General features: G+C 45.8%; 1 long non-coding RNA gene across 2 annotated transcripts; it reads left to right on the top strand.

The window, feature by feature from the left end:
• The first annotated feature begins 666 nt into the window (after positions 1-666).
• Positions 667-11302, top strand: LOC115062581. Of its 2 annotated transcripts, none has more exons than XR_003842517.1 (3): positions 667-1100; positions 1785-1898; positions 8931-11302. It is a non-coding gene; the product is annotated as an uncharacterized LOC115062581 (long non-coding RNA). The 2 variants fall into 2 exon arrangements; XR_003842516.1 differs by lacking the exon at positions 8931-11302 and adding an exon at positions 2646-6520.
• Positions 11303-11627: the final 325 nt, after the last annotated feature.

The following is an 11627-nucleotide window of genomic DNA, read 5'->3' on the forward strand; positions in this document are numbered from 1 at the left end:
ACGAGGGCATGTTAGCCACAATAGAAGCAGAGGGCCCAAGCTCAGAGTATCTCATAGAGACTCAAGGGAGAGGCCCACAGCTTTCTAGGGCTGAGGTGGCTGGAATGTCTGATCTTGGGCTGAAGAGGCCTAGGAACGATGGAGAGATGGAGATGGTGGAGAGTGCACCTGGTGGAGAGAGCACCTGGCAGAGAGTGCACCTGGTGAAGAGAGCACCTGGTGGAGACTGCAGCTGGTGGAGACTGCAGCTGGTGGAGACTGCACCTGGTAGAGACTGCACTGCTCTCCTGCTGCAGTGGACCTCAGAGATCTTTAAAGACTCACCATGTAGGAAAGAAGATGATTTGTGGAGAAGATCAGGTGTGCCATGTTGCTCCCATGGTGAGATTTGGAGGCCATTTTTGGCAAAAGCATTATGGAGTAGGGATTCTGAACTCTAACCTGGTGATCAAGGTCACTTGTGAATCTGTGGGACAGGAGGTCAGGTGAAGGTGTCCCTGAATAGATTGATGGCCTAAAAGCCAGCTTTTTATCTACAGCTTGCATAACAGGAATACAGGACAGAATTACAAAGAACACACCCAGGCTCTGACCCAGAGATCTCCCTCTGTCCGGGAAGGGAAGGCTGGCAGCGGTGCTCAGCTCTGCCCTTGTGATCTGAAAGAAAGGGGCATCCACAGGCCATGTGGTCAGGCCTTGGTCTTCTCTGCCTATGTCATGTCATCTGTCCTTTGGGGAAGGACTCGGGGCAGCCAGCACAGGCATTGTGTGGAGCTGTGCTGAGTCTGAAATGCCCTTCACGGCCAGCTGGAGGCCATCCTGGCTTGAATTGAGTCTGCAGTGACTAAGCCACGCTGCCCAGTAGAGCCAGTGCCCACAGGGATCAAGCCATGGGTTATGGATCCCGGGAAAATGTACACAGAGCAGCTGTAAGGAAAGCGGTTCGACTGTAGTGGACATCTCCTGGTAGAGGCCGTGGTTTGCTGACGTCTCATGTTAAACCAAAGTGATGAGCTTTGCATCCGTTGGTTTGGAAAAAGGAACCTGGCTCCACGCAGAGCCGGAAGAGGTCTACAGATACTATTTGGAGAGTATCCAAGGTATTTACAGAAACTCTACACATCTTTAGAACTGACACAGCTACTTTGGTGTAGCAGTGGGCTTTTTTTTTCTTCCTTCTAGAATGGGCAGTCAACTCTAGACTGCCCAAGGGCAGCCCTGCTCTGCTTGCTAGACCTGTACCCTCAAGGACACAGGCTCTGGGTATGCCAATGCTCTGGAATAGCCAAGTGATACATTTAGTAGGGGATATTTAAACAGTCGAAATTTGTTGTCAGTTCCGTAGCCCCAAAGCCTAAAGTCAAGAAAATCCACGACTCTAGGAGGTCCTTTCTGTCTCTCCATCTCCATCCATCCACCATCTGTGTGCCTCTGTGTTCCTAGTCTCACACTTGGTCTCTGCCTCTTTTTGTATGCGTTCTCTCCAGGTGAGTCTGCACCTGTCTCTCCTCTTCCTAAAGCAACAGTTCTATTGGGTCAATGCCATCTTATCCTGGTATGTGGTCACTTTAAATACATTGGGAAGGACCCTGCTGTGAGGTCTCAGCCTGAAGAGACTGGCAGAGCTAGGAAGGACTCATGGGTATGATGGGTCCTCACCTTGCTTGCTTCAAAGATGAGGTCCTTAACCGTGTTTCCTGGGGTTGGCTAGGATGGGTCTGGATGGTCCTCTGGGCGCTATCGCCCTGGAACTGCTGTACTCTTGGTCTGCTTTTCCTTCTCAGGGACAAAAGGTTTATGATCCTCAACTTGGCTCTCAAGCACACAGCAGGTGTGGAAGAATTATCAACTTGCTGGATAATGAAGGAGGCAGAAAACAGACAGAACTCGTTCCAGAGGTGAGTTACGGGATGAATGGTTGTTCTCCAGATTCAAAAAAGGAATATGAGACCCAGATCACTTGGCTAGGCACAAAGGGGGTTCTTGTCCTTCAGTGACATTGGATGTATAGAGACATGGCCTGTAAGATTACTTATTCCTGAGAGCAAACATTAAGCGACTCTTTACTGGAAAAGATCTGTGGATTAATGTGTAACTGAAAGTTAGCAAGTAGTTATAGCAAGTATCAAGGTGAACGAGGACACCGGCCAGGAGACAAACATCCTGGTGGGGCTGGGACAGGGCTGTACCTGATTTCCCAGTCAGACAAGGGTGTCACTACCTAAAAGGCCATTGTCCCTGTCACACAGACTTCTGGGGAACTTTTCATAATGTTGGATGAGCACTGCATCCTTTGTGAAAGAACTTTTATTTCCTGGCATGAAGATGCTATTTTCATGTTTTATTCCTTATCTACAAATTCTGTTTTTAAATTTTATTTTATGTGTATAGGTGTTTTTTTGTTTTGTTTTGTTTTGTTTCTGCATATTTGTCTGTGTATCATGTGTGTGTTTGGTGCTCATGGAAGTCAGAAGAGGGCATCAAACACCCAGGAATTGGTCATAAGGCCCAATGTGGGAGCTGAGAATCAGAACAGGGTCTTCCAGAAAAGCTGTTAGCCACTGAACCATCTCTCCAAACCCAACCTCGAATTCTTGATATACAAATTTCAAAATGTGCTGATATGCTTGGTGAATTCCATACAGGTACGCGTGGAAATACCACTGGAGACCACTCTTCTCCCCAAGTGGTCCCTGAGCTGCATTCGATCTTCAAGGAGAATCAGGGATTCCTGTTAAAAACTGCTATTGGAAGCTAAGGGCAGGCATGCAAAAGGCTGTGTCCAAAATCTAGCTTGATAAGTTAATTTGGTCACGTTCTTAGGGTAAGCCAGCCAAGCCACCCCCATCATCACCCCGCAGAGCACAGAACTCTCATCTCCAGGCAGGGAAGACGGAGAGCCTGACTCCCATCTCTTCCAAGCCTGCTTATCCTCCGCCCTGGATGGAGCATGCTACCCAGGTCTGGCTCTAAGAGAAAGGTGGCTACAGTATCCTGGTGTCCTTCAGAGGCAGAATGTCCCTTGTCACCTCCTGACTCCTACAATTTATAAAATGAAGGAAACAGGAATGATATTATGATCATGGGGACTCAGTAGACGCAGATCCGCCCAGTAATAGAACCTGCCCACCAACCTTCTTGGTCCTTGAACAGTCAGCCTTTACCATCGGGGAGTGTGACAGGCAACTTGGATATAATCGTGGTTTGAGCTAGACCTGGCACCTGTCCCTTCTTCCTGCTGCAGGAAGTTATGGCCACTACCTAGTTCTTACAGACTGGAAGGGATGGGAGCTGCGGACTGAAGGCTGAGCCACAGGCTCACCCAACTCCTCTACTATGAGCCAGATGCTCACAGCCTCCAGCACTACTGAGAACTGTCCCTAAAAATGGGAGAGGAGCAAGACATGAAGGACTGGGTCAGGATGACCATGTGGGATTGGCAACCTTGAAAAGATACTGAGAAATCAGTTCCCTATTTCCCGGAGTCACTGTGCTTGGCTTTTCTCTGTTACTGAGCAAGGTTTGTCAGAGGGGCTTTGATATCAGGGACATGCTGGAGAGGCTACACGATGGATCTTGGCGACCTTGACTTCCCCAGGGCTCCCACTCACACGTTACCTCCGACAGCCAGTGCCCTGGTACTGCCTCCCTCGCTGGCTGGCTCAGGAGGGCACCTCAGCCTGCCCTTGGCCACCTGCCAGCCCTACCACGTGCTATCCTGACTCAGCAAGGCTGGCATTAGGCCATCCTGGACAGTGTGTGTGTGTGTGTGTGTGTGTGTGTGTGTGTGTGTGTGTGTGTGTGTGAGGGGGGGGGCGGTTATGTTTGTCTGCCAGGGCTGCAAAATCAAGAGCTGAATCCTGACTAAGGAGGTCACAGATTTTGGCTTCTTGCTTCTGTCTCTGACCTTGGATAAACTAACAGAGGGGCTGCAAGTTCAAGAGCAGTTGGCACCTCTGACGCTTCAGGATATTATATAAGGAAAGAGAGTGGCATTAACCAAGGAGGAGGACAATAGTAAAGATTTACATTTGTTTGACACTGTGGGTTTGGCCTTTATATCTTGAGGGAGTGGTCTCTAGGATCAGATGTGTTTGTGCTGAAAAAACTGTGGGAGTCTCTGTACTGCTATAGAGCCCTGCCAGGCAAGAAGGCTGCTGGCTGCTCTCTCTGGCTTCCCTGAGAATAAACAGGTACCTGGCCATAGCCGAACTGGAATGTTGGCAGAAGGTGTTCTTGCCCAGTTCTATATCTGCTTTTCCCACCATGCATTGTGGGGGTCTAAGAAGGTGCTTTCTCTGTAAACATGGCAATGGAACAGGTGTGTGTGTGTGTGTGTGTGTGTGTCCCAGATGTCTGGTCAGCAGCTTCCTACCTCAGGGCAGCTATGTCCTATTTTGTGTTTGAGCATGCCTTGACTCTTGTCTTGGCTCTGGGCCTGGCATGGGTCCTGTGTCTTGCCTGTGGTCTGGCCCATTTGCCAGAAGCCCTGTGCTAGCACATCAGCGGTTCCTATTGGTTACAGTGCCCAAGGCATCCTTTGTGTGCAATTGCTCCATTGCACAGGTGTAAAGCGAGGCTGGTTTCTATCCTCCTTCTTCTGTCCTATGGGCTCCAGTACTTCTCAGCAGCTGTGCCTCTCTGTTTACCAGTTTTCACAAAGGTAAGAGCTCGGCATCCCCAGTGGTGACTCCTGTTGTTGCTGTTTTCAGAACCGTCACGAACTCATGAGGTTTGCAGCACTGGGAATGTCTCTACTCACTGTAGACATTCTCCTGCTTCCCTTACTGATGGGAAGAAGGTCATTACATGCTTTGGCCAATGAGAGCCTTCACTGTAATTTGGTCTATGTCCTGCATCGGGTTTAATAGGCGATTCTTATGTGTAGTGATGCTTTTATGACTGGGGGTTTTGAGGGTAAAACTCCAGGAATGAGTGGTCATGGAAACTAGTTTTCCCACAACAGTAATGCTTCTTAAACAAACAAACAAAAAAAACAAACTCCCCAGGCATAGAACACAGATGCTTGCCCCCACATCACTACCTGGGCTTCTAAGCTATGTCTGTGCACATCTGAGGTGTCATTCTTGTCCCCAGGCTTGGGCCTGCCCTCTGCAGACCAGGGGACGGGTGTGCTGACATTTCTCCATGTACACACTTGGATGGAAGGGAATATAAACACGTGTGCCCCTCCTGGGGTTATTAGATTGTTGAAACAACGATCCCATGAAGTTAGAATTATTCCAGGAATCTCACAATGGGACAAGGGGAAGGAGGAAGCCTGTGTTTAGCTAGAGGAGGAATTTGTCTCTCAGAAGACATTTCAAACAATTCTCAGAGCACCTGTGGGCACATCTAGAGCCCAGACATTGATGCAAAGGATGGGGTGGACCACACCCTCACCAGGATTTAAACCTCCCCTTATTGAAACCTGAACTTCACTACAGATTGCTCAAGATGGACTTGGGAACGGGCTTTGGGGCTAGCAGGACACTGAATTCTTCATTTACTCCTCTTCCCAAGGGGGCCACATTAAACAACTCTCTTTTCTCTGCATCTCACCACTACTTGTCTGTCTCATCGGTGTAGCGAGGATGCGAGGCTGAGTTTAGCTTGTTGGGCTTCCAGGGTCCGTTCTCTGAGGCTATCAATGCCCATACGAATTTTGGTGAGCCAGCTGGGAGAGGGGTCACATTTTGGGTGTCAGTCACTTGTAGCAAGTTGACCCGAATAGACAGAAAAGACGGAAAGTTCCCACAGTGGTGAGATCTTTCATTCTACCACCCAGCCAACGCCTGGCGAGGCAGGGGTGGGGTCACGGGCTGGGTCTCAGACCCATCTGGTCTTGGTGAGTCTCTGTGGTGGGCGGGGCACTCTGAGCACTTCATCCTTTTAGTGCAGGACTCTGTTGAGCTGCTGTTCACTTTGAGTCAATTTGACGACTGTCATTTGGCGACTGTCTTTGTCTTTTGTTTTATTCTGAGCCACTGGGGTTCTGTTGAACTATGAGGGCATTGCAATGTTCACATGACTGACTTTATCAATTTGCAAGATTTTTGAAGTAATTTGGAGTTAGGTTGAACTATTTGGTCACCTTGCATGGCAGGGAAAGTTAAATGGTGTTGGTCTTTTGGGGCCCACGCTGAGCCACAGGGGTTTTGTTGAGCCTTTGAGACAGGAAACCAAGCTGAGGGAACCTCTGTGGTGACTTGTGTGGCCGTGGATAACATGAAGTCGGGGATGCTTTGGTGATCCCTAGGGGACAGCTAGTTGATGAGGCTTTTATGAACGTGTGATGGTTTAATGTGACTGTTTTGTGTCATTTTGTTTCTAAAAGAGCATGGGGAAAAAAACCCTTCAATCTATCCCTCATTTTCCTGAAAGTAACTAAATAACGGACCTCTGATAACAACATCATTTAAAATTTCTCTGAACTTAGTACAAGGCAAAAGCACCATTACTGCAAATATAATTTAAAATGAATTATTTATGCATGAGTATAAGTGTTTGGGAGACAGTTTGGGAGCAACATAGTATACAGAAACTATTGCTTATGCATTTTATATATATGTTACATATAATTATATATAAAATATGTTATGTATATCATATAGTATGTGTATGTTATATATTATATAACATAATATATCACATAATTATGTAACACATATAATATGCATGGCATATTTATATATATTTAATTTGTATAATATCTAATATGTATTATATATATTTATTTATATAAATAAACATCTCAGTCAGGCCTAAGTAAAAAATGTTCACTAATTGAAATGTTAATTTTTAGGTTATTAGTTAAATGGTTTGTGTCTGGTACTTTCAATATTAATTTTGGAAACTAAAGCTGAGAAAAATTTTGTTATAGAAATTACAAAATATGTAACTCATATCTTAAATCTAAAGGACAACTACATTGTTAAATTATGCTTTTGTTAAGGCTCAGAAAAAATTTTTAAATTGCCTTTTAAAGGCAAACTTAAATTTCAAGGATGAATTTTAAGAAAGGCTTATTTCTAGAGACACTTTAATGGTTTCTAGGCTTTGCCCCACATGACATACATACATACATACATTTGTCAGTATTGAGAAGGGCTAACTTTGCTACTGGGATAATAGGTATTGTTCAACATTAGTTCACTGTAGAGAGATGGTATTGTAAATAATATATCAGATTAGATGTTTTAGTATCTAGTTTAGTTATCCAGGTTTTATGTTATACTAATTATTTCTTTCCTACTGATTATATCCTAATAGAGTCAAGGTTCCTTTAAGGGTCAATAGAAAGTTTTCTAAATGACCACTTTATAAACAATGATTTTTAGGTGACTTTAGTATGTTTAACCCTATGACTAGAAATGCATAGAAATTTTCACATTGAGTTTTATGCACTGTGTAAAGTTTGTAGAGCTATTATATGATAATATACGAATACAGCAGTTTATCATATTTATTATTTTGTAATATTTTATATTGTTTTATAATATAACATTGTAAAATTATTACATTTATTCTAATAAAAGTTTAATATATTAAAGTGCAAGAATGGACTCTGGGGAGGCTTAACTGAAAAGCCATCCCATCTATAATTCTTAATACTGGACAGTTTATTGGCACTAACTCCTTGTCATCTTTCAGCACATACACAAACACACACACACACCATCAGGTAAGATCAGACTGACCAGAACTGACCTCATTCTGATGACAAGAGACAGATAAAGCACAAGACATATAGTCAGCATTAGAAAACTGTTGAGAGACACGGCAGGAAACTTTCTGCATCAAAGCAGCACTGGGCGTGCTGACACCTCCTTCTAACTCCAGCAGCTGGGAGCCTGATGTAGGAGAACAGTAGGTTTGAGGCCAGCCTGTGCTTCATGACAAGACTCCATCTCAGAGACAACAACAAAAACCAAGCAACCTGTGCCAGTTCTTCCCGAAGAAAAGGGTTCATGGAAAAAATGGTTCTTACACAAGGGGTCATGGAGAAATGGTTCTTACATAAGGGGTTGTCTTAGTCAGGGTTTCTATTCCTGCACAAACATCATGACCAAGAAGCAAGTTGGGGAGGAAAGGGTTTATTCGGCTTATATTTTCCACATTGCTGTTAATCACCAAAGGATGTCAGGACTGGAACTCAAGCAGGTCAGGAAGCAGGAGCTGATGCAGAGGCCATGGAGGGATGTTCTTTACTGGCATGCTTCCCCTGGCTTGCTCAGCTTGCTCTCTTATAGAACCCAAGACTACCAGCCCAGAGATGGCACCACCCACAAGGGGCCTCCCCCTCTTGATCACTAATTGAGAAAATGCCTTACAGCTGGATCTCTTGGAGGCATTTCCCCAACTGAAGCTCCTTTCTCTGTGATAACCCAGCTGTGTCAAGTTGACACAAAACTAGCCAGTACAGGGGTCATGGAGAAAAGGTTCTTACATAAGGGGTCATAGAGAAATCATTCTTACACATGGTCACCTGACACTGTCTTCTAACATTGGTTCCTGCTTGTACTCTGATGTTTCAGACACAGATGTGTTTTAGGGAGTTTCACACCAAATCCCTCAAGGTTGAGATGTGGGGCTGGTGAGATGGTTCACCAGGTAAGGGCACTTGTCACCTGAGACTGACACTTGGGTTCAATTCCCAGAACCTGCCGACAAGTCCCGCAAGGTGTTTTTTCACCCCTACACGTATAGCTTGGCATGTGAGCTCATGTGTGCATGCACACACACACCCATACACACAGAGGCACACACAGGCAGGCACACACACTCTAAATAAATAGATTGATAAATGTTAAAACTTTTTTTTTTTTTTTTTTTTTTTAAAAAAAAGAGGTGTAAAAGCAAGGAGCCGGAAATTGCTCCTGGCTGAACAGAGATGCTCTGACAGCAAACATTTGTCCTTTCACTACCAGACAATTGAAACACTGGTTCCCAAGAAGTTGGGATTTCCCCAGGAATCTCCTGCTGGGAGAAGGGAAAGCATGAAGTCAATGCCAGCTGGAGGGTGAGCTGGTCTTCAGGAAGAAGCTTCACAGCAGGCTTCTGAGAGTTTGTCAGACCACACAGGCGAGAACCGAGAACCGAGAACGGAGGAGAACGGAGAACCGAGCTGAGACAACAATGGACTGGTACGAGCAGGACTGCACTGTGACTAAAATTACACACACTGCTTGCCTTCTTTTAGCCTATGCCTCACACCAGCACCCCAAAAGTAGTCTTAGTGGGTACAGGGAGCCACTGGGGCTCTTCATGTGATCTTCTTCCCAATGTGGCCAATTTGAATCACTCGCCTTCCTCTATTTTCACTCTCTCTGCCCAATTAATTGGTATATTGAGGGTGGGGCTGAGCCTGGCTTGATAGAGCTGCCTAGCAGGCTCTTGAACATCCTCTGAGGCTGGATCCCAGAAGACAGCCAAGCTTGCTGTCTTCCTGTTCAGCATTGATAGGAGACCCAGGGTCTGGAGACCCAGGAATGTTCACAAAGAGCCCAAAGCTCTTCTCTGGAATCCGTGCTTACACATGGAGCCTCGTGGAGAAATGAGACAGCTTGAGCAACCTGTGGTGATGAGTCTGTGGTCCTTTGGTGAGTCTGACATCTCTCCTGCTCTCGGAACACTTAGGCCCCATCTGCCTAGCGCTTATAAGCCATCTACTCCTTGTAAAAATGTCACTCTCCACATGATGGCTGTGTGGGCCCACAGACTAAGTAGGATGAGGAAATTCCTCTTGACCTGGAGGAAAGGGATGGAGAATGTGCAGGTCTGTATACAACTGTGAGATATGTTCATGATATACACCACAGCCACTTCCTTCTGGTGCCTCCTGGTGCCTGCTGAGTCTGGAACCTGGCCAACATTCAACAAATATTTATTGAATATTTACTGAATGAAAGAAGTCCCCCTCCCCTCCAACAGCCCACATTTATTATCTTCCAATTCTGAAGCAAACATACTTTTTGTATGATGATAAGGACCTATGTCTGATGTCCTACTAGTCACATAGAACTAGAGTCTGGCTATGCGTGCCTGTAGTCCTTGTACTGGGGATGACGGAGCTAGAAGGATCCCTGCAGGGCATGCTGTCCAGCCTAGTCCACAAGCTCCGGGTCCAGTTAGCGAGTCTCAAAACCTAAAGTGGAGGGCAGTTGAGGAAGACTCCAATGTCAGCCTCCGGTCCCCACATCTATATATACACATGATCACACACATTCATATATGAGTGTTCACACATGCGTGTACACACACACACACCTCAGTGTTTTATCTAAGCTTGAGAGTTTGTGTTGGATTACATTCATAGCCATCTTTGGATACATGTAGCTCACAGGACGAGGGCTGGACATGACTGATAGAGGCTTGGGCATGACAGTAGTGGTTCCCATTTCTAGAGGTGCTGCATGCTTAGCACAGACATAGGTGCCTGTCTGTGTCTCAGAAGGACCTGTGCTTACTTGGGGTCTATTGAAGTCTCTAGACAACCTACATCTTAGTTCCTCATTCAGCTATCTCTGCAAGGACCCTTCCATGCTGTAGTGTGACAACCAGGTACCAGGGCGAGGCGGGACATTGGGACCATGCTGTCTGTTGACACTCTGGGAGCAGACACATCTCTATGATGCAAGGGCAGGCACTATTGATTGCTCCCCCAGGACAGTTACTGGGATTCTGTTGTATATGTAGCAAGTGTTTCAAAACCAAGCCCATCCAAGTCATTAGCTACTGCCAACCATAGAAAGCATAAAATGAGAAATCCTGAACATGTGTATGTTCACATGCATGCAGCAGGAAAATGTTTGGTTGGCTGGCCTCTGTTTTTGCTCTGGTCTTGGGGACCTCTAGGCTCAAGGTCACACAGGGCAGTCCTTTCTTTCAGGGATGTGTGGGTACTGGAAGATGGTGCCAGCTCCAGCATCCAGAGGATTGACTCACCCAGTAGTCATCATGCTGGCTTCTCCCTCTTGTCTCTCTAGCCCAGGCAGAACCCCCCCCTTCTGTGTGTGGGTAGGGAGCCTAGGTGAACTGGCTTTAGCTGGATTAAGGGCTTTATTGAATTCTTGTCATGTCCTGATCAGGACGTGAGGACAGGATGGGGAAATGCAGCAAGTGTTTCTCACCTTGACCCTGTCTTCAGACAACACTAATACCTCATATCATGTTAGCTCTAGAGCTGCCAAAGTGTCCTTTATAACGATTCCCTTTATGAACGAATCCTTTATCCTGAAATCCTGTGGGTGGCTTGAATGGTTTCTTTCTTTTTCTTCAAGACAGAGTTTCTCTGAGTAGCCTTGGCTGTCCTGGAACTCATTCTGTAGACCAGGCTGGCCTCGAACCCACAGAGATTCACCTGCCTCTGCTTCCCAAGTGCTGGGATTAAAGGCATGTGCCACCACTGCCTGGTAGGAATGATTTCTCACAAGACAAACTTGTATTGTAAGATAAGGTCACCCCTCTTTGGTACCTGCTCACACTCTCATGTCATCTGGAGTATTATTTTAAAAATTAATACATCATTTTTTTGCCTATAGATCTGCTCTTAACAAGTGAGCTATATTCATTGTATCTCAGAAAGATACTCAGATTTTCCTTAGCATGGCCCTCATTCCAACATT

Source organism: Mus pahari, chromosome 19, assembly GCF_900095145.1.
Source record: "Mus pahari chromosome 19, PAHARI_EIJ_v1.1, whole genome shotgun sequence".
NCBI classification, from domain to species: Eukaryota; Metazoa; Chordata; class Mammalia; order Rodentia; family Muridae; genus Mus; species Mus pahari.